Raw genomic sequence first — 25400 nt, 5'->3', positions numbered from 1 at the left:
TGTTCTGTCAGGCTGGTCTGCCTACCATCCATCTTTGCCCTTATCTTCTTAAGAAAACAGAAGAGACAACAAAAATCCTTTGTAAGGCCCCAAAGCAGAAAGCAAAGACTTTATTCATATGTTTTAATCTGAGTGGCACTGAGCACTGATAATAATGGTTCATTCTTTATACTTACTGGAGCAAAACCTATGGTAAACCTTCAGAATGTGTCTGACAAGAAACTGCCTGTTCATCACAGAACGGGGCCCTGTGTAATCCACTCAGTCATTAGATTACTTACTACAGCAAGTGCTATGATTCTTAATCCTCAAGAAATACCTCCCAACTTGTGAACCACCTCTTTCTTTGAAACCTTGAAGAGTCTAAGTGCAATTTCCTGGCAAAGACTGAAAAGTCAATCATTCAGTTTGAGGGAAAAAGAAAACTTAGTCATTTTAGCCAGGCAGCCCGAATATTTAATTGAGAAACTGAAAATATAATATCTAGCAAATATTCATAGTTGTACGCTAGAAATAAAGGATTTAATGTGGTTTTTGCTTTTACAAAGGTCAGAATGTCACCTAGAAGAATGCTGCTTGTTTTCAGCACTATCTGATTGTCACTTCCCTAGGGACAGGATGACTGACTCAAACACTGCTTTTAACATGGAATTACAGATTAAGTTGTGGGGAGGCACCCAGGTGTAGTGGTTATCTTTGCAGTCTCGCAGTGCTGGAGCTCTGGGTTCAGTTTTGGACCTATCTGTGTGGAGTTTGCATGTTCTCCCTGACATACAGGCAGGTTAATTGGCTTCTGGGAAAATTGGTCCTGGTGTGAGTGTGTGCCCTGCAGTGGACTGTCCTGTCCTAAGTGTACCCTGCCTTGTGCTTGCTCGTTGCTTGCTGGGACAGGCTCAGGCTCCCTCATGATCCTGTATTCAATAAAGAGGTTAGCAAATGGATGGATGGAAGGAATCAATTGCTTTGCTTCTTCTGTGTCATGATCAAATCAAAGTAAATCCTGTGAAGAACTAATAATCACCAATTCTCTTCAAAACTTTTAACGGTATGTATAACAATTATGCTTATAATTAATTAATGTTTTATTAATTAATGAATGAATATTTTGATGGACTGACAACGGCCACCTGAAGTAATATTCTTCAAACATGTCAACCGCCTGTTTATAATGGCAAATACAGTATGATTATGCTTTTGATATTACTGTAATAATGAAACAATACTGGAAGGCAATAGATTGTCGACTAAAGAAATATGATATTTCAATTGATGAAAGCCTTAATCATATGTTAAAATGTTTTCCAGATTTTCTCTGGATTCTCTGGTATGTACCTCAGGGTCAGTTTTGGAGCAGATCCCATGATTAAAGGGTGCTGTACAAAATAAAACATGATTGATTGACAAAATGGATGGGGAGCTGGTGGTTATGAATGATGGGATTGTATGCTGGTTACACCCCCTGAAAGCAAGTTAGACATGCCTGGACAAGGGGTTGTGATAAGACACAGTGCCCCTGCAGTGATTTTACATATTTTGTAGGCAAGCATACATTGCCTGAGATTGCTTTCATTATACACATAAAAGGTTTGTCTCATATTGCAGCAAAATTTAATTAGCCATCTGGACGGGTAATTTGTTAGGGTTATATAATGAAATACGTCTAACTGCCTTATCTAACATGCATACTGTAGCATTTAGTAAAGGTCTAGAGGCATCACAAACATTTTGTTTTTATGGTTGTGTCTTTGCTATACAGGTATGATGTTCACAATATTTGAAAATTACCTATTAGTAGCAAGTTGAAAGAAAGAAGATGTGCAGTTGATTTCATTCTGACGTTCATTTGTTATGAGGAAAAATGACGATAACTAATAATGTGGCCAATAACTATAAAAAATGTCCTGACTTGTAACTGTTCCTGGTGTAAGCCTGTTTTGAATACAATTATGCTGTGCATCCCTCATAAAATTAAGGCATAAATGATGCTGGGTCTTCATTGTGTATCAGCACAAGCGCTTGTGTCCCTGAACTGCAGGGCGTGTGACATGGGCTGCCATGCCTACTCCTCAGGCACATGAAACAAGGTTTTCTCGCACCCCAAAGCAGCTTCTGCTTGTGCCCATTCGTACACCTGGGCACTCTCACGCAGAAAGGAAGTGAGGTGCTTTGCTTGTGGGTGCAAAAGGAACCCCCCACTTGGGATTTGAACCTACTCCTTTCTCTTCAGCGGCCCCTAATTTGTCAGTCCAGCTCGTCCTCATTAAAATGCACCTTTCATTGAGACAATGTGCTGGTTAAGTGGCATACATGAGGGGCTGATAACATGTTGATAAATCTGTTGCTTCACTGATGAGGTTAAAACACTTTATTTAAGTGAAGAAAACACAAATAAAGTTTCTCATTACTTTTTGCAAAGTGGAAAAGAAAATATAGAATGCTGGCTTCTTGCACTCTCACTGTCAGTCAAACAAGCTTTTTTTCAACTATGTGCACTTCCCTTCTTTATCAGAAGATATATCCAGCATACCTTGTGGGCAAAGCTTTGCACACCCCTTGAAAAATAAATTTCTGAACCACACAATTTGTTCACAAAACAAGCAGGCCTAGGACTTAAAAAATCACAAAGAATAAAACTTTCACAAGAATAGTTTCCATTTTCCTAGGGGTAAATTGTAGCCAAACTTGACAACTTCATTTTCTATGAAATATACAATGTGGCCCCAGTATGCACACATGGAAATTAAGGAAAAGACACTAAACAGCATCAGATAACAAAGCTTAGATTTAATGGGAAGGGACTTGTTTGCAGATTGTGGGCACTAGAAAAAGTGTGGACATAAATGAACAGGTTGTTAGATGTTCTGCAGATACTCAGCTTGTGCAGGAATATTTTTCCAGTTTTATGGAGGGTGTAATGTTTACATGGGGGCCTAAAACTCACATTTTTACTGTTGCCTTCTTAAATACCCAGCAGGTTTGCAAACAGATGTGAAAAGCCTGCAATCCTATAAGATAACAAGCATGATAACAGCATTTCAGACAACCAAACAAAACCCATTTAAAGATGTAAAATTCTGGGAAGGATTTCGTCATCAAAGTACAATGAGCTTTAAAAAACCTCATACCCTTCCATAGGAAATCAGATAAAGGAGATTTTGTGTTAAATTTTGGTCTGTTAACTTTTATTACCATGCTCTTTGCCCTGTGAGAACCAAGATATGCAGCAGTTTTTCATTATTCATTGCAGACATTTGAACTTGGGAGTTCTTTTACTGCTTACAGTATGTTTTGAAACTGTGAGTTCCATTCACAAAGCACTGTATTTACTATCACAGTACTTTCCAGTTCTTTTTGCCTGGTAAGAACAATGAATGGAAGTACAAGCTGTCACATACTGTAAGTCAATTTTCATTTTCAAGCTTTATTGCAGACAGCCTTTTATGTTTCTTTTTCACTTTATAGAGTTTGATTTGTCCTTTTTCAAAAAGGACGGAAAATGTGATATGATCCTAGTCTCTATAACATTTTACTCTGCAGAAACACACTAAACACACAAACAAAAATAAATATTTTAGTTATTAGCTATACTTCCATTCATCTATGAACGGTTATTCCTTAAAACAACTAGCTCTTTTATCATAGTACAGTATTATACTATTATATTATAGTATAGTATTTTATGTTTCTAATCCTATTTTAATGCAGATAACATCATTGTTCATTTTTTCCCTTCATGAAGCCTGTTCTAGTGTACCGTGGTACAAACTGTGTGAAGCCTTGGTGAAATCTTAAATACAAATTACAAGCATGGTGCAAATAAAAATTCTCAGTTGCTCTTCAGAATTACCTGGAAAGGTTTTATTAGCATTATAATATGACTATTATTCTTTACATGAATCTACATGTGGTGAACTACAGTAAAGACTTACAAAGGCTTTTCTGTACACTTACCACTTCTGAGAATATGATGCTCTTTCCCCTGTGTTTGGTGATTTGCGAGGACTTGATGTGTGTTAATAAGTTGGCTGTACTGTTGTTGATGGTTGCTAAGCAGGATCCAAAATGGGAGGAGGCAGAGGGGAACCTGTTGCTAGGGACATTTAACAGGAAATAACCAGTGAATTAAAGGCAAGTGCTTAGAAAGCCTTATCTGACTTACAGATGATTCCTTCATTTTGATGTTAAAAATAAACTGCAGGAAACGAATTACAAAGCTAAACTCTGCAGTGCAGGCTTTGCATGTGTGAGGATAGAAGATACAGTAGCACACTCTAGTGCTAGTAATATAGCACAGTAAGATAGAATAGTTTTAGAATAGCATTATTTCAAACCTGATTCCATATAATAGAAAAACTAACATCTGACTACCCACAAAAACCTCCAGTTTTGTCACCTAACCCTGTGATAGTAAGTCTAAAACATTAGAATAAAAAATAACTTACTGCTCTGACCAGTACCAGAAATCTGGATATTTTTTGGATTTGATTCATATATTGGACTGGGCTCTAACATAATTCAGACTATTTCAGTAAAATCTGCATGGGCGATGCGGTGGATCAGTACCTGTGGCTGGAAGGTTGCCGGTTCGTATCCCACGGCTGGCAGAGGAATCATATTCCGCCAGGCCCCAGAGCAAGGCCCTTAACCCCAACTGCTCCAGGGGTGCCGTATAAATGGCTGACCCTGCTCCCTGACCCCAAGCTTCTCTCCCTGTCTCATGGAGAGCAAGTTAGGGTATGCGAAAAGATAAATTCCTAATTCAAGAAATTGTATACAACCAATAAAGTAATCTTATATGTATAAAATACAAGCCACTTTCGATAAAAGCATTAGCCATATAAATTAATAATAATGTTTGTTAAGATTTCCACTTTGACCGCGTTTGCAAAATATTTAAAAATGATGTATCCTATTTACCAGCCTGACTCAGTGTCAACACACTGGGGAGTTTGACCACAAAATGTGCCATATAATCATAGTGCCCTATTATATTGCTTATTGGGTTATTTTGGTAAGTCCAATAACATTGATCCAACAATGAATCAAATAATCATGGCCTAGTCTTATATGTTTAACATTTATTTTTAGACCAACAGCATTGAATACCATCAACAAATTGAATGAGATCTTTTATTACCAGTACAATAGGTCAAATTATTATTATTGTTGATGTATTATTTAGGACATAAATCAAAATCTGTATAAATATAAAGACATTATTGAAATAGTAACCAGGTTTATTTTCTTATAAATTTGGCCTAATCAGATTCCATCAGTTTTTTGTTCGTTAACTGTTCCTTAGACTGATTGTTTTAGCTATAATAGACCAAAATAATAAAGAACTTTAAATACTTAAATGAACTTGACCGGGCGTGTTTTTTTGTGTCAAATTAACAGAACTGAAATTAGTTAAATAACGTAAATTTGAAATTAGGTTGATAAGGATAAATCCGACTACTCTACAATCCCATTGTGTGGAAATAAAAAAACCCGACACGTTAGGCTGAACCGATGTGTATTTTGTCTCTTTTAATCTTTGAGACGTTTAATCTAGACCTTATTGGTGTTGGATGTTATTTTAAAAAGTAGTACTTAAAATTCCATAGCAAAAAAGAAAAAGCAATGCTTATGATTCAGCAAATAGTCTTATTCAAGGTTTTAAGAAACAAAAATCACATTATTTAGAGGGAAATGGTATTTTTAACCGATTCTCAAGACTTGCAGTGTAAATAAAGCTTCCACCTGATTAAAAATCGGAGGTTGTGGCTAGTCTGTGCATCGGTCCCTTTAAGATGCTGCGGTGCCTGAAGCCTTTGTACTGCGAGTAATAATGCGGAAAGTCTGTAAACAGCCTGGGGGAGAAAGTTGGTTCTCTCAAAACACGTCGAGAAACAACATGTGGCTGTAGACAATGACAAAATTTGCTACAGCGGGTGTGCAGCCTTGAAAATACAGAAAAGAAGTAAACTCCGGAATGGTAAGGTGTGTTTGCACTCTATGACGCATTGAAAAAGCTACATGTTGAAGTTTTAATAATTTATCAGATCTAACTCTGCTGCGTGTATTTCGTATACGTTAAACCCGAAAAAACACTCCCTAACAAGTTACACAAACAACGGTTCAAATTTATGCAAGCAAACAGGATCGAGTAATAGAAATATTAAATGTTAATTTAAATTAACTTAAATGTAAATGTTAAACTAGAAGAAGAGTTACGTTTTATTAACATAAGGGCAAAATAGTGTAAGTATTGTCCTGTCTACTTTACAATATACGAGTAGCATCTATTTCCAAGTGCGGTTTACAGTTTGAAGAGAGCCATTTAACGGAATTGGTAGTACAGGGGGCTGTTTTTACCCAACTCTTCCGTTGATCATCAATTTGGTTGGTTGCCCCATTGACAGACGTTAATCAATTCAATATAATGAATAAGAAAGAGTGGTCCCGTCCATAGTATGGTAATTACGTTGCCTTGAAAAACACTATATATTAAATAATCGTATGTATACATTTCCCAAAGAATAGTCATTTATTGTTTCTAATTTCCGAATTAAGTTGACATGTTTTTAATGTGTTGACCCTTTAGAAAGCGACTTGCGACATATCGGTAGGTTTATCTGACAAAGCAGTTCTAATTGTTTGCTAGTTTACAGCTTACATGGTAAAAGAGCAATAACAGGCTTACTTTAATAACTCTTAAGGTATTGTTTCAGCAGGTGGAAAGATTTCTCTGAATGCAATAAAAGTTCTTATTCAACATACGAGTGCTATTGATGGTGAGCCAGTATTTGGATGTCATTTTTTTCAAAAGGTAAAAGATTAATTACTTGTTGCTGAAACAAGGCTTCGTTTGTCTGTTAATGTCATGCCTGTAAATACCGCTAAAATCAATTAGTCTTCATAGATCTGTCTTAATGTTTAAAAAGTACTGTTTGTTCTCCATCACATCGGAACACCAAATTTACATGAATTCTAAAAAGCTGGCAGGGAGAAATTTTCCTCCCACTTCTGTCTGATAGGTTCCACTCGTAATGTATCATTCTTTACACAGCTACCTAGAAGTCATTGTACTACCTCTGTGCCTGACAGATTTCAAGTGCTGGCCCCTGTCAGGTGTTTTCCTCCTCCTGTGGTTCAACTCTGGCATTCCCAAACATACACTGTACATCACCACAGTTTTGACTATTTGTGTTAGGTCTCTGTGTCCTGCTGGTCAGGTTAAAGAATTCAACCACTGTCTCTGGAACTGTCTTACTTGAATTTTTTAATGATGTTCTTGAAGTATTGCGTTGGCAGAAGCAAAATGAATTCTGAAGCATAAAGAAGCAATTTGTCTTTTAATGTAGGAGAAAATGCTTCCATACCTATTGGGCGGCACTTTACTATGCAGTGGCAGTGACAAAACATACTGCCAATGTGAAGGAAGGGTTCATCAAGAGAAAATAAGGAAAAAAGATGCCATTTCAATCTCCTGTTTTAAATCCAATTGATCCAATATACGCTAAAATAAGAAAAACAACAACCCAAGAATAAGCACAAACTCAAAGTGCCTTAAGAAAAGGTTTGGTAAAGCTCATCTCAGATAATTTCACAAGAGGTTTGCTGAGCTCAGCAGGTCACAGACTTCATGCAGTTATGCAGTTATTGTCTCAAAGGAATCCGCAGCCAAATATTGACTATTAAACTGAACATGTCCGAGTACTTAGGATCACTTGAAATCACTGGATTGGACATGAAGTATGTCTTTGTTGTAATGATCAAATGTATGGAAGGAATTTCCCAAACTAAAACATATTGTATAACACTTATCATCCATTTTAGTCTCATGGGCATACTATAAATACAATTGCTTCACTTTGAGTTACTGTGCCAGTACTTCTGAAGGGCACTGTATATTTTGCTTGTTACAATTCACTAGAAAATAATAACACGTCCACAAATGTTGTCCACATTACTTCTTTGTACGTTCTCCTCTGTGTGCATGCACAATATTGTTGTAGTCTGCAGTGCTCCTTTTTTTTGTGTATCACTGTGCCATGTTGGAATTTATTAATGAATTTTGTACTGTAATGGCTTGTAGTCATATCTTTTCTTTTATTGGCACCTACCAATAATGTAAAACTTTGTAAGTGCTGTAAGTCTGCTTGTAAATAGTCTGCTAGGCTAGTAAAACATCACCTGTTACTGCCAGTAGTTTGCTCTAATGTTGCTTAATTCATTTTGTGCCTTTTCTTTTATGCCTTATATGTATTGTTATTGAGGTTATTTAAAATGCAATAGGTCTGTCACAAAACAAATCTAGGAATAGTAAAAAATTGACAAGCAGCTCTCTCAGACATTTACCATGCTTATTTATTTTTCTAATTAATTTAACTTGTTCTAATGTCAAATTTAATATCTCAGTTATTCACCTGGACTGTACATAACAGTGTGTTCTTTTTGACTGCACTGTGGTACAGATGGTGCTCATTAACAGATTGTGGATCTGTTAAAAATATTTAATCAGCAGTTTGACTAAGATCTGACACTATATTTTAATTATTTGACATAATTATTTTTTCACCCTTTAAGAGGATGATGCAATCATTTTGAAAGTTGGAGTTGAGCTTTTCAGTGCTGTCTCTAAGTAATTCTTAACTAAGCATTTTTGAAAGTTATAAAGTGTCACATACGTGTGTGTGTAATACCTAAAGTGACAGCGACTATGCACTTACCATTACCATTTTCAAGTACGCCAGGCTCATATGCCACCTGTAGAACAAACAACAGGTAGTATCACATTAAAAGGACTCACTGTTGCGTAGTGAGATTAATCCAAGTTTAATCAAATAAGCCAGGAGGACTTTTATTTTTGTGCTGTTGTGAAACTTAATGAGCAGTTTTGCTTCATGGGAAGAAATGTTTCTGAGCTATTTGACTGTGATCAGATCCACATTGGAATGCAGCAGCATTAATTATTATTAATGAGCATTGATGTTTGAGTTTTCAAAATAGAATGATGGAGAAATCTTAAACTGCCCCCATTTCCTGCTTCTTCACTGAGAGCCTTGTACCCATTTTATCACATACTTGTATCTCAGTTTATGAGTTGTAGAAATGCTGTGTAGATAATTGCAGAACTAGTAACTTTTTCAGAGGAGGCTGGTGTGCTAAACCTGGCAGGAGACACTTGTTGATTATATTGGGGCTGTCAATGTCTTTGATTTTCTGAATTGTAATAAGAGACACCAGATTTGGGATCGATCTTCACGTGCGTTGGTGTGTGACCCATATACAGTAGGTTTGCTGCAACAGGCTGTTGAACAAGACAATAATGATAAGGGCAGATAGACATTACTTCCTCCATAACAACAGTTTTCAGTTACTTTCTTTGGTGTTTGAAACACTTAATAGCGTGCCTAATCTGGCACAGTCCACTGTGTGCTCAGTCTAGCTGTTTCAGATACATTACTGAGCACAGCACATATTTCCTAACTGGAAATCTGGAACCCTTGCTAATAGTATTATCCATTGTTAACACTTTCTGCTCTCACTAGATTCATTATAGTTTCTTAAAATTATAGTACATATGGGTGTTGGAATCCAATATAATCGTCTTGACAAAAGAAGATTAAGTTGTAATCAACTTAAAAACATGCTGAATTTGCATGAAAAAAAAAGAACGTGGGGTATTTGCATGTTCTCAAACACATAATTTGTCACTGTATTCTTGATTGTGAGAACATATTCTTTTTGTGTCTTATCAATGACAAACTAGCTATTAAATATAATTTATTGATTTATTTTTGCAATAGCCTGTAAATATACTTCTTGTTTTATGCACTTCCAGAAATTAATTTATTATTATTGGAACTTTCTGATATTTTTTAGCACTGTGTGCTGTTAGCGAGTAAATACCAGAGGCATGTGAAATTACTGTTCACAAACCGTGTGAGATTTTTGCTGAATCTGAGCTTGAAGCCACAGCTGTAAAGATTTGTGAAGGGAAAATGTCAGAAGCTGAGACGGAAAACACTGCTCAGATAGCAGAGTATCATAAATAACATGCTTCTGTGTTCTTGTTCCAAGAATTCACAGTTCCCTTCATAACAGAACTGTTTCCTGGTATCGGTTCTGGATCTTTTGGGAAGTATGTTACGCTGCTCCTTATGAGATTTTTGAAGTAGAAGAAGAAATAATTAAAGTGATTCAATTTGTGCTCCTATGTCTGTTTATGTCGGCATTCTGAGGCTCTCTGTATTGCTCTTGCCACAGTGTGGGAAATAGTTTGGACTCCAACACTTGTGTTGGAGGAGATTGTACATATTCCATCCTGCTGATTCCAATATTCATAACTCTTTGCTTGTAACCTGAAGATATCAAAAGACAATTGAAGGCATTAACATGGAAAAGAAAACTGTAGCATTGATGCTGAAACTGAGTTCTTATTACAGCTATTATGCTGCCTTGAGAAAGTGTGGTAATGTAGTGAAACAAAATGGAGCACACTCAAACACCTCACTGTCCCACATCTTGGCCTTATGGGGTCTGACACAGATACTGAAGCCTGGGTTTATATTTTGGGCATTGTAAGGGCTCTAAAAAATGTATGCTATTATTCAAAGTGCTTGTTTCCATGTGGCAAGTCTTTGTACGTCAAGGCACAGAAGTTGAAAACAGAAAGTTAGGTTTATTTCAGGGAATAACTCATTTCAAAAGCCTTGAGCCTTGGGGAAAACACGAGACCTGTTTGAATTGACAGCATTTTGAACTTCTAGCTGGAATTCACAATTCCAAGCAGAGAGAAAGTATTCTAGCAATCGAAACTGCCTCACCTTTGTAAATGTAGGCAAGCTGAACCATCAACAATTTTCTGTAGCAAAATAAAGTAGCCGAAACTATGAAAGGTATATGAACAGAACCACAGAGCTGGATGTGAAGAGATTTTTTTCTGGTATGCTGCTCTTTAGAGCACACTGGACAGCATTGCTGTCCTGTAATAATGGGCGTGTTGAAGGTTAGTGAAGATTGCATATCTGGGGGTAAAGCTGGCAAATAGTGTACAGCAGTGGCCAGTTTAGAAACCGCCTCTGTTAAAAAAAATACAATGAAGAGGGTGGCTTTCTACAGTTCCTTTTGTGAACAACCACGCTGTCTTTAGAGAGAAACCCTGCTGGTCATGTGACTGTTGTCCGAGGACAATTGCTGGAGTTTTCATTGGCCAGCCTCCCTTTTGAAAGCATCTGTCTCCAAGGCGACTGCAAGCGGTTCCCTTGTTCTTTCTTGCTGGGCACGTTAAATCATGGCTTGCGCTCCATGGCACAGCATCAGGTAGAGTGAGCCTGTAAGTGCTCTGCCGCTCAGCGTGTTCTTATCCAGCAAAGGCAAAACAAAGCTGGAGTTCAGAAAGGGTGAGTGCCAGGCTGGTGTGCCTGTTTGTGCTGGAGTAATGTTGTTTGGCAAACATTTTTGAAGGAATAGGATCGAATTGGAAAGGGGTGGAGTACCGTGAATCAGCCTGTGGAAGAAAAGCCATGACATCATAACTTCATTGTAGGGAGTTTTTGTGTGAAATCTTTTTTGTTTGGTTCATGTAGATCAGTGATCGCTGCAGTTTAAGGTGATGTTTAAGGTGTACTCAGATGTGATTTTAAGATGGTATTTATGATAAAACTTTGTACTGTCTGTATGATGGTAGGATAATGTTTCTCAAACACTTGTACAGTGTGTCAGGCTGCTATTCCGTGGTGGCCAAGAGCTCACTGGATATAAGTACTGTTTGTGCGGCGGTGCTGTAACGTCCTTGATGAAGATGAATAGCATTGTGCAGACAGGAGAGCAGAGTGCTCGACTGCAGGCTGTGTCAATGCAGTGTGATATCGCTTTTTTTTCCATTTGTAAAATGTTGCTTAGAGGAGCTGATCAACACTGCACAGTCATCTCACAATCTGCTTAATCAGCCTTTTGCTCTCTGCTCATCCAGGTGGCAAATTGTGTGGGTCCCCATGACGGCTTTTCTGATGACATAGCCTCCCACTCTCCCAGGCAGAGAGGGCAGCTTCTTTGACTGTGAGTTCTCCTGTTACAGCCTTCAGCTGTGTATTGTTCTCCTTACCTTTGATGATATTGCCTGTCGTGAAAGCAGCGGAAAAAAAACCCTCACAGTCTTGAGAGTTTAAGGAACAAAGAAAGTGCTTCCTGCCAGTAAAAAAAACATTTATTTTCAAAAGTTTGTGTACAGAGTTAGAAATACTTACCAGCATGAATGTATCATTTTCTGTTTTCAGGCATGTATTAAAAGACTAATATCTTTTAAAATTGTAAATTTGAGTATTCAGTCAGCTGTAGCAACAGGCATGTTTGCACTGCAGTGACAACCAAAGACAAAACATGAACCAAAAGGCACATTTTTTTACATTGTGCTGCTAAATTTTTCTACATGGAAGAATGTGAACACCCCTGAACATGTCTCCATCTTTCCATTGATGGAATAGTCATGCACTGGAGACATTTAGTGCAAATGCACTAAGCAGTCAAAACAGGTGTTTGAGGAAAGCTGTCTGTCTTGACTATTGAAGACAAATACACTGAGAAATCAAATTGAATAAATGTGAAAGAACGCTTGTCAATAAGTTACGCTCATAGTGTTAACTACCAGTCCGTCAGTTTTTCAGTTTGTTAAACAAAGGTAATTAACACTTGTTTCTTCTATGTAGAAGGAATCACATCTCAAGAGGAACTTACATTTCAGGGTTACAGTGTTACTTTTGGGAATATCATACTGCGTATATTTATGCCTCAGATATCATTTATAAAATATACATTAAACTGTGTTTTAAGATATATGTAACATCACTCAGAGATAATTATTGTTGCTTTCATTCATTGCAGCAGCTATGGTGCTGCTGTGAACACTGTGCTGCTCAGACTTTCAGATGCTCAGAAAGGTCAAAGTTCACCTCACTGCATTACTAAAGCATGCTTTCTCAGTTCTGACAGACCTTCCAGTGCAGCTTGACACAACAGAAAAAGAGGAAAGAGGAAAGACAGTGGAATGATGTATTGAAAGAGCTTCCCGCAGTGGGTCTTCAGCAAGTGTCTGAGGGGCTGGGCTTTTGCTGAAGCTCTGAATGCCAATAGTGTTTTTTAGAGGAACCTAAGTGTTCTGAGAGGTAGATAGATACTTTATTGATCCCATGAGGGAAATTACAGAAGCATTGGGAAGGTGGGAAGCATTATGGAACTAAAGTTGTAAGAGTTGTACTGTCTCCTCCATTTCTGGATTTCTGAACCTTCCTGACAACATTTAAAATTGCCGTGAGGGGTTCAATATGAACAGGGCATGCTGCATAATGTTAGCTGGACAAGGAACAAGGGGATTCCAAATGGAAAAATTGGAACCTGTCACATTTGCAAAGAATTTAAACCACTTGAAGTCCATTGCAGTTTTACAAATTACTTTTTGTCACTTGTTTCTGGATTTGCTTCCATAAGCCTGCATTACAGTACAGAAGTTTATTTCTAGAATTTTGTTTCAGTTTAAGTCACATTTAGACAGTGTATATAATAACAATTGTTTTCAGTCAAGGACAAGAATTTACAAAGCATTTGCAGAGAATGGTTGGTTCTTTTCCAATGTAGTCAGCTACGCACTGTAGTTTTCTTGATTATAAACATGCTTAGGCGTTTGTGTATTGGAAACTTTATTCATGTCTTGTCACTGACATTTATGTGAATCCAAATAAAATCTCCTACATATGCGCACAATTTTCTTAGAGTGTGCAGAACTGCGTAAGGGTTTGGACAGAACAGTGCTGAACTAACATTTCCAAATGACCAGATACACTTTTTGTCTTCTCCATTAACCTTTATTATTATATAAGAATACTCAGCAATGAATCCACAATATACAGTATAGTCTCCCACTTTGTATTCTATTTTTTTTCATTTTCTTTCCTTCTCTTCTTTAAAACATTCTATGTAAACATTTGAATGCTATGTAGTTTATGATTGAATTTGAATAGCATGTGATGAACTTCCTGTGACCTTTATGGTAATTTTCAGTATGGAATTGTGCAGTCTGTTACTGGTAGGTGTGTTCTTTTCATGTTTAGCATTTGCCATCATAGATACCTCTTTGTAAACAAGGGGCTTTGTGTAATTTTTCTGCTCTTTTTTTTTAACGTGAATCAAAGCATTGATTCAGAAATATCTGATTTCCAGCCACACAGACAGCTTTTTTAAAAAAAAGAGCTTTTGACTAATTGTCCCTTATCTACAAGCAATGACACACATTGTCACACATTGTGGCTTAGTCAAAGACTATTGTCCGATTTATCTCTCTGGAACATAAAGCCTTTTGTGGGATTATTTATATTTTGTCTCTCCTAATTATAATCTCTTTCCTGGGATGACAGATTGTTTTGCCCCTGTAACAAGAACGTCTCTATTGGAGATCTAGATTCTGAAAGAGCTGGAGTTTGATGGAGCGTGCTTTTGTTTTTTAAGAGAGCAATTACATCTGTTTTTGGAGTCTGCCAACTTCTTCAGCAGATAATGTAGGACTGAAAGCCTAAGCTCACTGTAATACGATAAAATTAAAAATAACAACCTTCTGTGCAATTCAAAGGCCTTGGATGAAAGAACATGCTTGTAAGTCCTATTGTTTGCTTTCAGTGTTTAATCCCTTCTGAAAACAAAACTTGTGAAAATTCAGCTTCTGCCAGACAGAAGTATGGAATGCCGCTCTCTACTTACACATGATTAAATGGAATTTCAGGTTAGAAAGGTTTTCTATGTGGTTTATGTATGGATGTTATGATTTTGTTGAGTTTTATTTTAATACTTTGCATATTGTTTCAAGAATTGTACTGCAATAAAGTTTTGTAATATGAGTTCTGACTTGTTGCAGAAAGTACAGCAGTTTGGGCTTCTTGATTTTTAATTAACAGGCGTTTCCCTCTTTACAAATGACATTCCAAAGTTTAACCCCAAAAAACAAGGCTGCATCCCCAGTCTTGGCGCTACTCTGCTGCAGCACTTAATGAGCTCAGGAAAACATTGAAACATTTACTAATTGAAATACTGATTGTCCCTGTTTATACCAACTGGGGCTTTGCTGGAAGAAACTCCTGTACTGTCTTTGCAGATCTGTGTTCACCTATTGTGAAATCTGCTTGTTCGACATGGCTGATGTCTCTGTCCACACATATATATCAGTCTAGACTCTATTCTTTGTGCTGGCCAAGTCAGCAGTGAAAGTGATGGAGTGGTTGCAGCAGCTGAAGACATTGAGATGGATCTGAACATGCAGTAGGTGTTGCTAGTTTTGCATGTTAGAATCCTGGTTCAAAAATATATGTTGTAAGAAATTATTCCTTGGCTGGATTGTGGGAGGAAATTGGTTTGTTTGATTACTGTGACTCCCATCCCTTAAAAATGTTTTATCAACCAAATCGATCAGTCAGCCCATTTTTATAGTGCCTGTTCATAGTGTACTGTACATCATGTGAAATCACTCCATATAGTCATTAGCATATAAAGTCACAAATGAAACATTTGCCCCACCTTGCTCACTTGTTTGGTATTAACTTATTGAATCTGAGGTGTCCTATTTGAAGATGTGGGTCTTCTGTTTTCTGCCTTGAATGGCCCAGAAAATAAATTCTACTTCTGTCCCTTGGTACTTGCTCAATGGTTTCAAGATTTTTAATAATTCACTCTAGCCCCCAACCTTCTCTAAGTTAAGAAAAACTGTTCCCCTAGCCTGTCTGAGTATGGCAGTCCATTCAGGCCAGAAATACAGTAAGTCCAGTTACGCTCCTTCATACTGCTTCTATAGCAGAAACATTTTCTTGTACTATAGTAACCAAATGTGATAACTTCTGATATCCTGATAATCTTCTGCTTGAGTTCTTGTATGACTTCCCTCAATTTAAATACTACTTTCCTAACCTTTGTGGCACATTGGCTTCTGAAGCACAATCACTAGATTTTAAGAAACTACAAAGAAATCAAAATGAGCATGATTTCAACAGTTTTTAAAACTAAGAATAAGGTTCAAGAGCATAAATCTGTAATAATCGGAGAATGTGCAGTTTATGTTCCAAGCATTAATAAGAAGTAAAGACGGGGCAAGCACCAGATCCAGCTCACTCTTCTGAAATCTGTTTGATTGGTCTCCCCATGCTGGACCGTTCAGATGTTACAATGATGAGAACAGATTTTTAAATTAAAATTAAATCCTTTACAGGCTAGGTGTGATCCCCATGCACTGGTACATTGTTACAATAAAACACTAAAATTTACAATCTGTTTAAACTCACTTTCTCTCTAGTGTTTTCTGATGCTTTGCAGCTTATAAAAGTCTAGGGGATGTTTCCTGTGGGGGTTAAATGTCTCTATTTTCTGTGGAGTTACAGTTTTGTTTTTTTGCATGTAATGATTTCAGATAACAAGGAAACAAGGGAGGAGAAGAGTTTAGCTGCAATGACTACTGCTCACGTTCCATAAACACATGCTTGTCGGGTGGTTTGGTGTGTTTGGAAGACCCGGGTTCAGGTCCCCATGTAGGTCCCAAAACCACCAGGTTGATTTTTATACTGGAGTTCTGTAACCAGAATAGGTTCAATCTCCTCATTCTTCATAAAGACACCTACGAAAAACATCATTCCAGAGATCCGTGGTGCAGGGCATTATGGGAGGCTCAGGCTCATTAAAATTCTGTCCATTCATGGTGACCTGCCTGAAGTCATGACTTCTGCTGCATGGCTCTGCTGGTGGGAGGGTTCAGCACATTTAATTTTACAACTGGGAGACTGGGAGAGTGCCATTGTGTTCCTAAAATAAGCTAATGAGAAGGAAACTGAAGGACCATTGTAACTACTGAAGCGCAGTGACGTAAATGGCTTTGGGTTAAAAGCATTGGATGCCTAAAAGTTTTGGTTTTAAGCTTCACAGGAGTGAAGGATTAATGTGTTACTTAAAAGGGGTCTGGTGAGTCAAGCTACATAGGATTCTTTCTGAGATGAAAGGCCCCCTTGCCATTACTCCCTCCCACGGTCTTCCTTTCTTGAAGTAGCGTAAGAGCTCACTTTTAACATTGACTGGGGTTGGGGGAAGAATTGGTTGAATAGCATGCATGTCAACCTTTTTTCTCTAATTAGAGCAACAGCTCATCAATCTGCTTGCTTGTGATAACATTTTGATATACAATTCCTCTAGTTTTCCAGTGTTCTTCAATTAAATTAGATACAACTTTTTGTACCTTGCACTTCTTTTAATTGTATTTTAGGAATCTACTTTCAATGATTTGCAATGCCTGGACTTTGTTCAGAAAGTAAAGCAGTTATTTTCAGTTAGGTGTAGGAAAGTGAGTTTAGATAAAGACTGTTTTTTGCCCCATCTGGTGTCCACTGACCCACGATCTGCTGATAAAAAGATCTCTAGGGTTGGGCTTTCTTCAGCATAGGAGCAGTGATTAAACCCTGTCACATGGGCAGAAAGATGTCAGGGTGTCCAAAACTTTGTACATCCTGTCAGTCTTATGCATGTTTTACTGAAGGATTTAGTAGGATATTAGAAAAAAATGATAACTGTTCATCATCTATTGCAGAAAATACATCACGGTTCCAAAAGCCTTTTTCTTTACACCCTGTCTTTAGATAAACTGTGACATTCAATTTGAGCCCCCAAACACACAGAATATAAATACTTTAAAGTAGGAAACAGGACATTTAGTGAAAATAGCAATACATTGTGCTGAAAAATAGAAATTCTCTTATTAATCTATGTACCATTTCATGTTCACAAATGGAGCACTGCAGTTAATGTGTTTGACTCTTTTAAGTGGAGTAACCAAGCATGTAAACGACATAAGCTGAAAAATGAATGATTAAAAGCACTCTCTGAGTCCATCACAATATTTGCTTGTGAACCAGAACCAGATGTGGGCTGCTGCTCTGAAGTCTTGCCTTTCCCTGAGGGTCTACATACTGTACACTGCATTCAGCTTTTGGTTTGTTTGTCACTTTTTTAATCATGTACTGTATGTACAAAAACAGGACCAGAGCAAGGTCTAAGCCTACATATGACTATTGGAATAAATATCCCAAATGTAGGTTATAGAAAAAATATTGTAATATCTACAGACATCGTAAATTTCACCTTCTATACAGAGAAGAATAGGTTTTCATTCTGTCCTATCACATTAGTTGCGTCAAACTTTAGTTTTGAATCCACTAATGTTTAAAAACACAAAAAAGTTGGAGACCATATCTGCTTCAGGAATTTGTGTCACGTTATTCGTACCAGAAACATATGGATAAACATGAAGAATAACCAGCACTTTTGATGTGTACTGCTGAGGTGATTGTTAAAATGGCCACACTTCTTTGTGTTTGAATACCTCTTTTCCTACTGGCTCAGGGGTGAGACTCAGTTTTTCTGGTCAGAGGTAAGTTGCTCATAAGAATAAACGAAAGGTTTAAAGTGAGAGGAGGCTATGTGGTCTACCTATTCCATTTGGTAGTTAGTAGCTAGCTGATCCAAGCTTCATACCTTCACGTCTTTCAAGAAATGGCTGGATATTGGCTTTAAAACGTGGCTGGGCAGCTTGTTCCATACTCCCAAAACCCATTCACCACTCATTTTGATGAAGTCTTTTTCATACGTGAACTCTTCTATCTCAGTGCTTGCCAATTTGTATTTATAGTTTGTTTTTTCTACCTGTGGCAAAACCCTTCACTTGTCTACTTGAAACGTGATCAGTCAGGTGTTTGCCCAGTTGAATTTCATTTGCTGCTTCTACAGTGTTTCCTAATCCCCCTAATTACCTATTATCTGCAAACTTGACTAGTTTATGAACGACACCAGGAGGCCCGGAAGCCATGCTTTGCTATTGAGTCTTCTTTTTGCTTTCACATGCTTGTATGCTTCCAGGCAGAACTTGTCTTAACCAGGTACTCTGTCTCTGATTCCACAGCAGGTGACACAGACCTCTTAATTGGAGTGTCAAGCCACATCTGTATTAGTAGTATATAACTGCATTGTTCTTTACCTGGCTTTCTGGAATCCAGCTGACCAGGTAGTATGTTCACCAAACACTCCAAAGCCCCAGAGCAAATCTTTCTGATGGAGAAACTATGCATGACATATGCTTTCAGAAAATACTCCTCTGCAACAACAGAAACCGATACTAGCCCTCCAGATAAGGGGTTGCACCTAGCAAATAGCAGGAGGATTTGTGTGGCTGTAATCCCACAACTTCTGAATCCCTGAAAGTGAATTCCATAGCTGATGGAGCTTACATTGCTTTGCAGGAGAAAATGTGAGAAAATCATAAGTGTTTATCTAAAAGAAGATATTAGAGATTTCTATGTATTCTTTATACCTCTTTTGTAACCAGTCCTTGTGTTTAGCTGCAGTGTGTTTTACAACGGCAGGCAATGTTGTTGACTTTCTAAGTTTAAACACTGCTCTCTGGCAGTGACCCTCAAATGAACTTGATTTAGTACCTATCTAGCCTGAAACAGCTTTTTTTTAGTTCCTAGTTTCATTCCTTTATGTTTGCCTCATAGTTCCACCTTGCCAGCCAGGTCTTCTGTAATTGATTGGTAAACTGATGACATCAGGCAGGTGGCAAAGGTTGATAATCTTTGGTACCTTTCCAAACATCACAAAGGAAACAATGACACTGTTAATTATATGTGTATTGCTTATTCAGACTCCTGTAGGACTTGCTCTCCAAGTTTTTATTCATGGTGGGTTGAAATTCTACTTGAGATAATTTTGCTTTTTAAAGTTTTATGTCGCATGTTTTCAGTTTCAACATTAAACTAGTTCTGTAATAAACTTTTTCTAGTTTTGTATTATATTGTTTGAATTGTGGTCTATTTGTCATTAGCACAGTAACGTAATCTGAGTGAAGCTGCCCCTATGAGTAGAATATTTTAGAGCCAGATACACTTACTATAAATAAGCATGTATATATTTTTTATTATTTAGATTTCACTTTAACATTCAGACAGAACTGTAACACACCTAATGCATCTTCACATATCAAAGGTAACTTCAGAACTATGAAAACTGCTTAAAACTATAAATGTAATACTAACTGCACCAGGGAATAAGAAGTAAGCATTTCAAGTTAGTTAAGGTTGTTTATATTATTATGGCAGTTGCATTAGAAAAACAGATGTGCAAAGATAATGAAAATGGACAGAATGCCTTGATGATCCATGTTCAGCTGTTACTCTTTCAAGCTGTTGTTTTTTCTAACCCTTGATTATCTCTCGACATTGTTGTTTTGGGATTTGACATTTATGATTTTTTACCAAAAACTCTATGAACAGTTAAAAAAGAAATTCAGAACAGAAGTACATGCATTTCCCCTAAACCTACTACCGTAAAAGAGGTGTTATAAAGATCTGACTGCAGCAGAACTCCATCTGCTCCTGGCCCTGTTCATCAAAGCAGTAGGAATCTGCCGCGTTATACCTATAAAAATGTCAAGCAGTGCTAGGGTCCATGTGACACATGTACATCTTTTGAGCCAACCGAATCCATTTCAGCGGAATCTTCTCAAATCTTCAGGAAGTCCTTTGTTTTTGAATGATTCCTTGTTTGTACTGCTTTTTACTGGTCAAACCAGAAAGTTTCTCTAGTGTTCTGAGCAGGAAGTGGAGAAACCAATCAGCAGTGGAATGTAAGGTATGATATGTCTTGTGGTAAGATCCAAGATCTACCCAGACCTGCAGTGGATGGTGAAACTGCAGCCTTGAGATGCATTGGAACAAACACCTGTCTTTTTTATGTTCGTACTCGGGCGTTTCTTTTTCTGGTGCCTGATACAGCAAATCAGAGCATCATGCTCCCATCTCCATACTTCACATTAGGTTTCTCTGTGACCTGTTCATTTCTGTTGGCACAGCAGTGTCTATTCTAGATGGCACATTCCTGCCATCTAGAGTGAGATGTATAAGAGGTACAGATACAGTATGTTGTTTTAAAATAAATTCTTGTTTCTAACAAAGCAGCCTTCAGACATTTGAAGTTTGAGGGATGTGTTCAGCAATACATACTAATAACAGTCATTTAGCTAATCAGTTTTGAGCTGACAGAAGAACATTTTGTGTTTTTGTTGTGGAGTTATTAAATTGGAAGTTAAAACCCTTAATTAACAAATTACAAAACAGTGCAGTTTATATTCCTGGCTTATAAAGGAAAGCTTAGTTAAAGTATAGGGATAAGTCAATCCTGTCAATATTTTCAGAGAGTGAAGTTATATATAGACCAGTGTTGAAAAGATTAGACTATGCTCTGACAGAATAGTCATTTGTAAACATTGCAGTACAATGCGGCTTTTTAAACAACCCCACAAAATATATTTTCATAGCATTTCTTGCTTCAGCCTGTTAGGATGTTTTTCAGGCAAGTTTTAAGTAATATAAGGGACAGCATAGCAAGGCTTTGTGCATCACCAGCTTGTTCTTGTCAACAGCTAGTCTCCTTCTGGTCTTTCCACTAATTCTTGTCATTGGCTCATTGGTGTTCATGTTGCTTCTGAGAACTTAATGATTTCATCTCTTTGTCATCCACGAGTCCTTCCTGAATTTGCGCATTCTGGGGAAAATCAAATCTCCCTTTTATGTAGTCTTTTTCTACAACCTCTTATTGTTATTAGATGTGTCATATTTGCTGACATGAGCTCCATTTAGCATAACGTGGCTTGAGCCTTTGTGTTTTGTGTTGGAAGTCGCTGTTTCTTGGATGCAGTGTCAGTTTCTGTACATTATGATATGTCTTGATATGTACAGTATGATATGTGTACAGTACAGTATATATCCTCTTGCTCTGAAGCCGTACTTCAGCCACACTTTGGATAACCAGGATATAAAAAAAATATGATTTCAACAGTTGAATAACAAAGCTAAAGATTATTATGCACATATTGGCATGCAAGTGGTAGAGGAATGGATTTTACTCAAAACCACAAAGAACACAACATTTCCACTGTGAAGCCTTTTTAAAATTTAAACCCCTATTGAAACGTTTTTTTGCATTTTCCTTTTTAGTTTTCAGTGTAGAATTAAGCTCTACTTCTTCTCATGCACTGCATATTACAATCAGGATACTGTATTGGAAATTGGCAAGTGTAAGCAATATGTCACTAATTTGAATGAATATGCAAATATTATATTGGAACTTGCAGGTTTTTACTTGCAGCATTTTGAAATTTATCATAGTTATACTTCCTCAGTCTGGTGTGGGCATTCAGCTTTAATACCGTGTCCTCAGTAACCTCATTGAAAAGACAGCACGTTACCTCAAATGTGTGCTATCACGATCATTTAACCCATCTGTCTTTTTCCAACTTGGAGTCTTACTGCTATAACTGAGAATTCGTACAGAGGATCAGAAGCGTGTATTGCTAATAATACTGCAAGACAATCAAGAGAAATCCAGACAATCAATTAGTTACTGAGTTAATATAATATAACCCAGGCTCAAACTGGTGATATGTACAGTGTAGAGCTTAGCCTTGCACTCTCACTAAGCATCTGTACTGGTTGAGCCACTCAAAAGCCCAGGAAAGAATCTACTGCGTTTGTTCAAAATACCAGATTTTATTTTGAGTCATCAGATAAATGATCTAGTACTTTTGAAGCTTGAATTCAGTTAAGAAAATGGTCGATGCATTAACTAATATCAGGAACTTTAAAACCTGAAGAGAGAAGAAATGCTGTTTGAAGCTGAATTTTATCGTTGCACTTAACAACTCCATATGTTCCATATAAAAAGTAAATGTTTTCAAATTAATAGAACAATTTTATCCACACTTGGGCAATCCTGCAAGTAGTAGTTAGGAAGCAAAACATACCCTGCGGACATTGCCAGTTCACTCTTAAATTTTGTTAATGAATTACCCATAGAATTAACCTCTAACAGTACTATCATCATAACAAAGTTATATGTTTACATATGCATTGCACATACAACACATTAATAGTGGGGCATATGGTAATGGTGACTTGAGTGACACTAAAAGAAACCCACAGCCTTGTCTGGGAGGTGCCTGCTCCTTGGTTTATTCATGCGGGCCATTATTACTGTCCTGTAATGTATATTTGTAGTTCTTTAAGTTAAGAGGAGTGCTCTGTGGTGAAGGAGGCCAGAGTGATCAGCATGTGTTTGTTTTCGGTGAGCTAGAGATTTGCTTGAATCTAAGACATATTGAAATCTAGCATAAAACATAAAATTGGACAACCCATGAGATATGCCAAATGAGGAATTTGTCTTGACAGAAAACATTAAGATGCTGTTTGACATGAAAGAAGCTGCACTACTGATTCTCAGACTCTAGTTTACGGAACTAAAAAGGACAAAATGTCCTGATCAGAGCCTTGGGCTGAGTGTAAATATGAATGTCAAACACCCCTTATTTCCAGATGGAAGAAGGAAATGTTCTAAAGTCTGTGTGTATCTGATAAGAGACAGCAATAGTGGTGCTTTACAGGTGCAAGTGATCTTCTTGACCTAACGGAGAGGAGGAACAGTCCCTGGTGCTAAATATAACTTAAACCTCTTTGTTTGAAATTTAATTTTCCTTTACTTGATATACTTTGGAGATGCTTAAGAGAACAACACAGAATAGCAAAATTTGTATATGTTTGTTTAAATAAGAGTATGCATGTTCTCTTTACTGAGAGCTGAGGCCTATTTCTGCTAAGTCGCATATGACTAAAGGCAACATAGCTGAATCCTGATGGTAGAAAAATCACGTCACCAAGTGGTATGCGCTCCAACAAGCTTTGTGAGCATCATGCAGTCTAAGGGTGCATGAAGTGCATTAAGGTTTCTGTCTTTGCTTCATGAAGCATGACAATCTGCTAAATAAATTTCAAAATTAAATTGTCACACCTGTAGAAGGCTTTACAGCCAAAACGTTGTGTTTTCTCTCTTCTCTTTTCAGCATGGAATAAACCTATTACTTGTTCCTTTTCAAAATTACAAGGCTGATTTTACAGCTCAGTACATTAAATCCATCCATTAGTGAGCAAGCTTCATTTCAGGTACTTTTTAAGCTACAATGACAAAGGGATCACAAAATTACTTCAAAATTCTGAGGGGACCTTCGAGCATTCTTGGGTTATTCCAAGTAAATGTTACATTCCACAGAGCTCTCCTGGGCTCTGATCCAGCTCCTTCCTCGCCGAGCTCCTGACTGCCACCATGCCCCTTCACGCCTTCTGGGAGTGGCAAACACCTGACTGTGCACCACAGGACTGTGCCCTGTGGCTTTAACACTGTCAGTCAGCCTCAGTATTAGCTGCAAGGCTCTTTTCTGCAGCACGTTTAATAACTCAAATTATTGAGTAAGAAAGGAGCGTGTTGGATTGATGTAGAATCTCTCATCATTGTGACCTTTGTCTTAAAAAATGTTCCCTTTTCATGAGTTTGGGGAATGTTCAAAGAAAGACTTTCACTCCTATAAGATCTGTTTCACAATAATGCCCCATTGTGATTGTGATGCAGTTAGGTAAGATCTTCATGATACCAGATCTGCAGTGAAACAAGGATGTAAACATGCAGGGAACTAGTAGCTGCTACTTCGTTGTTAAGATCTTGTGTGTTCCGAGTCTCTGCTTCCTTGTCCACCTAATTGTTCTAAACAATGAACTGTTTAAGAGAAATGTAGTTTTGTTTATATCACTTTAACTTTTTATCACTCCTCCAATGATTCTGAAGGCTGCCTGTCTTATCTGGTGGGGGTAATTGAACGGAGGCAAGTATCAGAATTAAGGGCAGCCTTGACTTCCTGTGCTAGGTGGGATGACATTTTGACCCCTTAGTAAGAGGTCAAGTAAATCATACATGATAGCAGCTATGCCATTGGTGTGGGAAACCAAATGAGTTTCTATTATAAACAACACCTACAGTATCTGTAAGAATGTGATTTCACCAGTGGAACCTGTCATAGTAGTTGTTTACTGTCATGCATTATTTACTACATTGTAGTAGTTGTGCTGATTAGATCACTTATTGACTGGCTGTTGACAAACAGAGCATATCTAAACAAAATTCAGTAAAGTTAAATTCCAAGCAAGCTAATATATGGTAAATCCACAAAGCACTTTTTGTATTTCAGTGTTGGTGAAAAAAGACAAATGACATGGACTCTAGATTGCACTTTTCAGGCTGAGTGTTAAAGCAAAGGAGGAGAAAAATTTAAAGACCGTTAGAAGGCTTCGTGTACAGCTAGCCCTTACTATAACACCTTGATACTCAGATTGCTTTATTGGTCTGGAGAATCTGCCATAACGCGTGATAACTGTACCACATCGGAATTTAAAACCTCACTCGACATGCAAGTTATATTTAATTATGATCTTTGTTCATTTGGACATGTTTTCATTTAGCTG

At 37.5% G+C, this 25400-nt stretch overlaps 1 protein-coding gene across 2 annotated transcripts in view; it reads left to right on the top strand.

Annotated features, from left to right (window-relative positions):
* Positions 1–5913: 5913 nt before the first annotated feature.
* The window catches only part of LOC148819335 (ras association domain-containing protein 8-like), a 55785-nt gene continuing 36298 nt past the window's right edge, over positions 5914–25400 (top strand). The window contains exon 1 of one of the 2 annotated variants that reach the window (XM_088935127.1): positions 5914–5977. The gene's annotated coding sequence lies outside the window, so the exon portion shown is untranslated. Of the gene's footprint in view, positions 5983–25400 lie in introns of both variants that reach the window. The other variant, XM_088935128.1, reaches the window with a different exon arrangement.

Source organism: Atractosteus spatula, chromosome 16, assembly GCF_055471065.1.
Source record: "Atractosteus spatula isolate fAtrSpa1 chromosome 16, fAtrSpa1.hap1, whole genome shotgun sequence".
In the NCBI taxonomy this organism is placed as follows: Eukaryota; Metazoa; Chordata; class Actinopteri; order Semionotiformes; family Lepisosteidae; genus Atractosteus; species Atractosteus spatula.
Note: the sequence above shows the minus strand (reverse complement) of the source record. Positions and strands in the feature narration are given on the sequence as shown.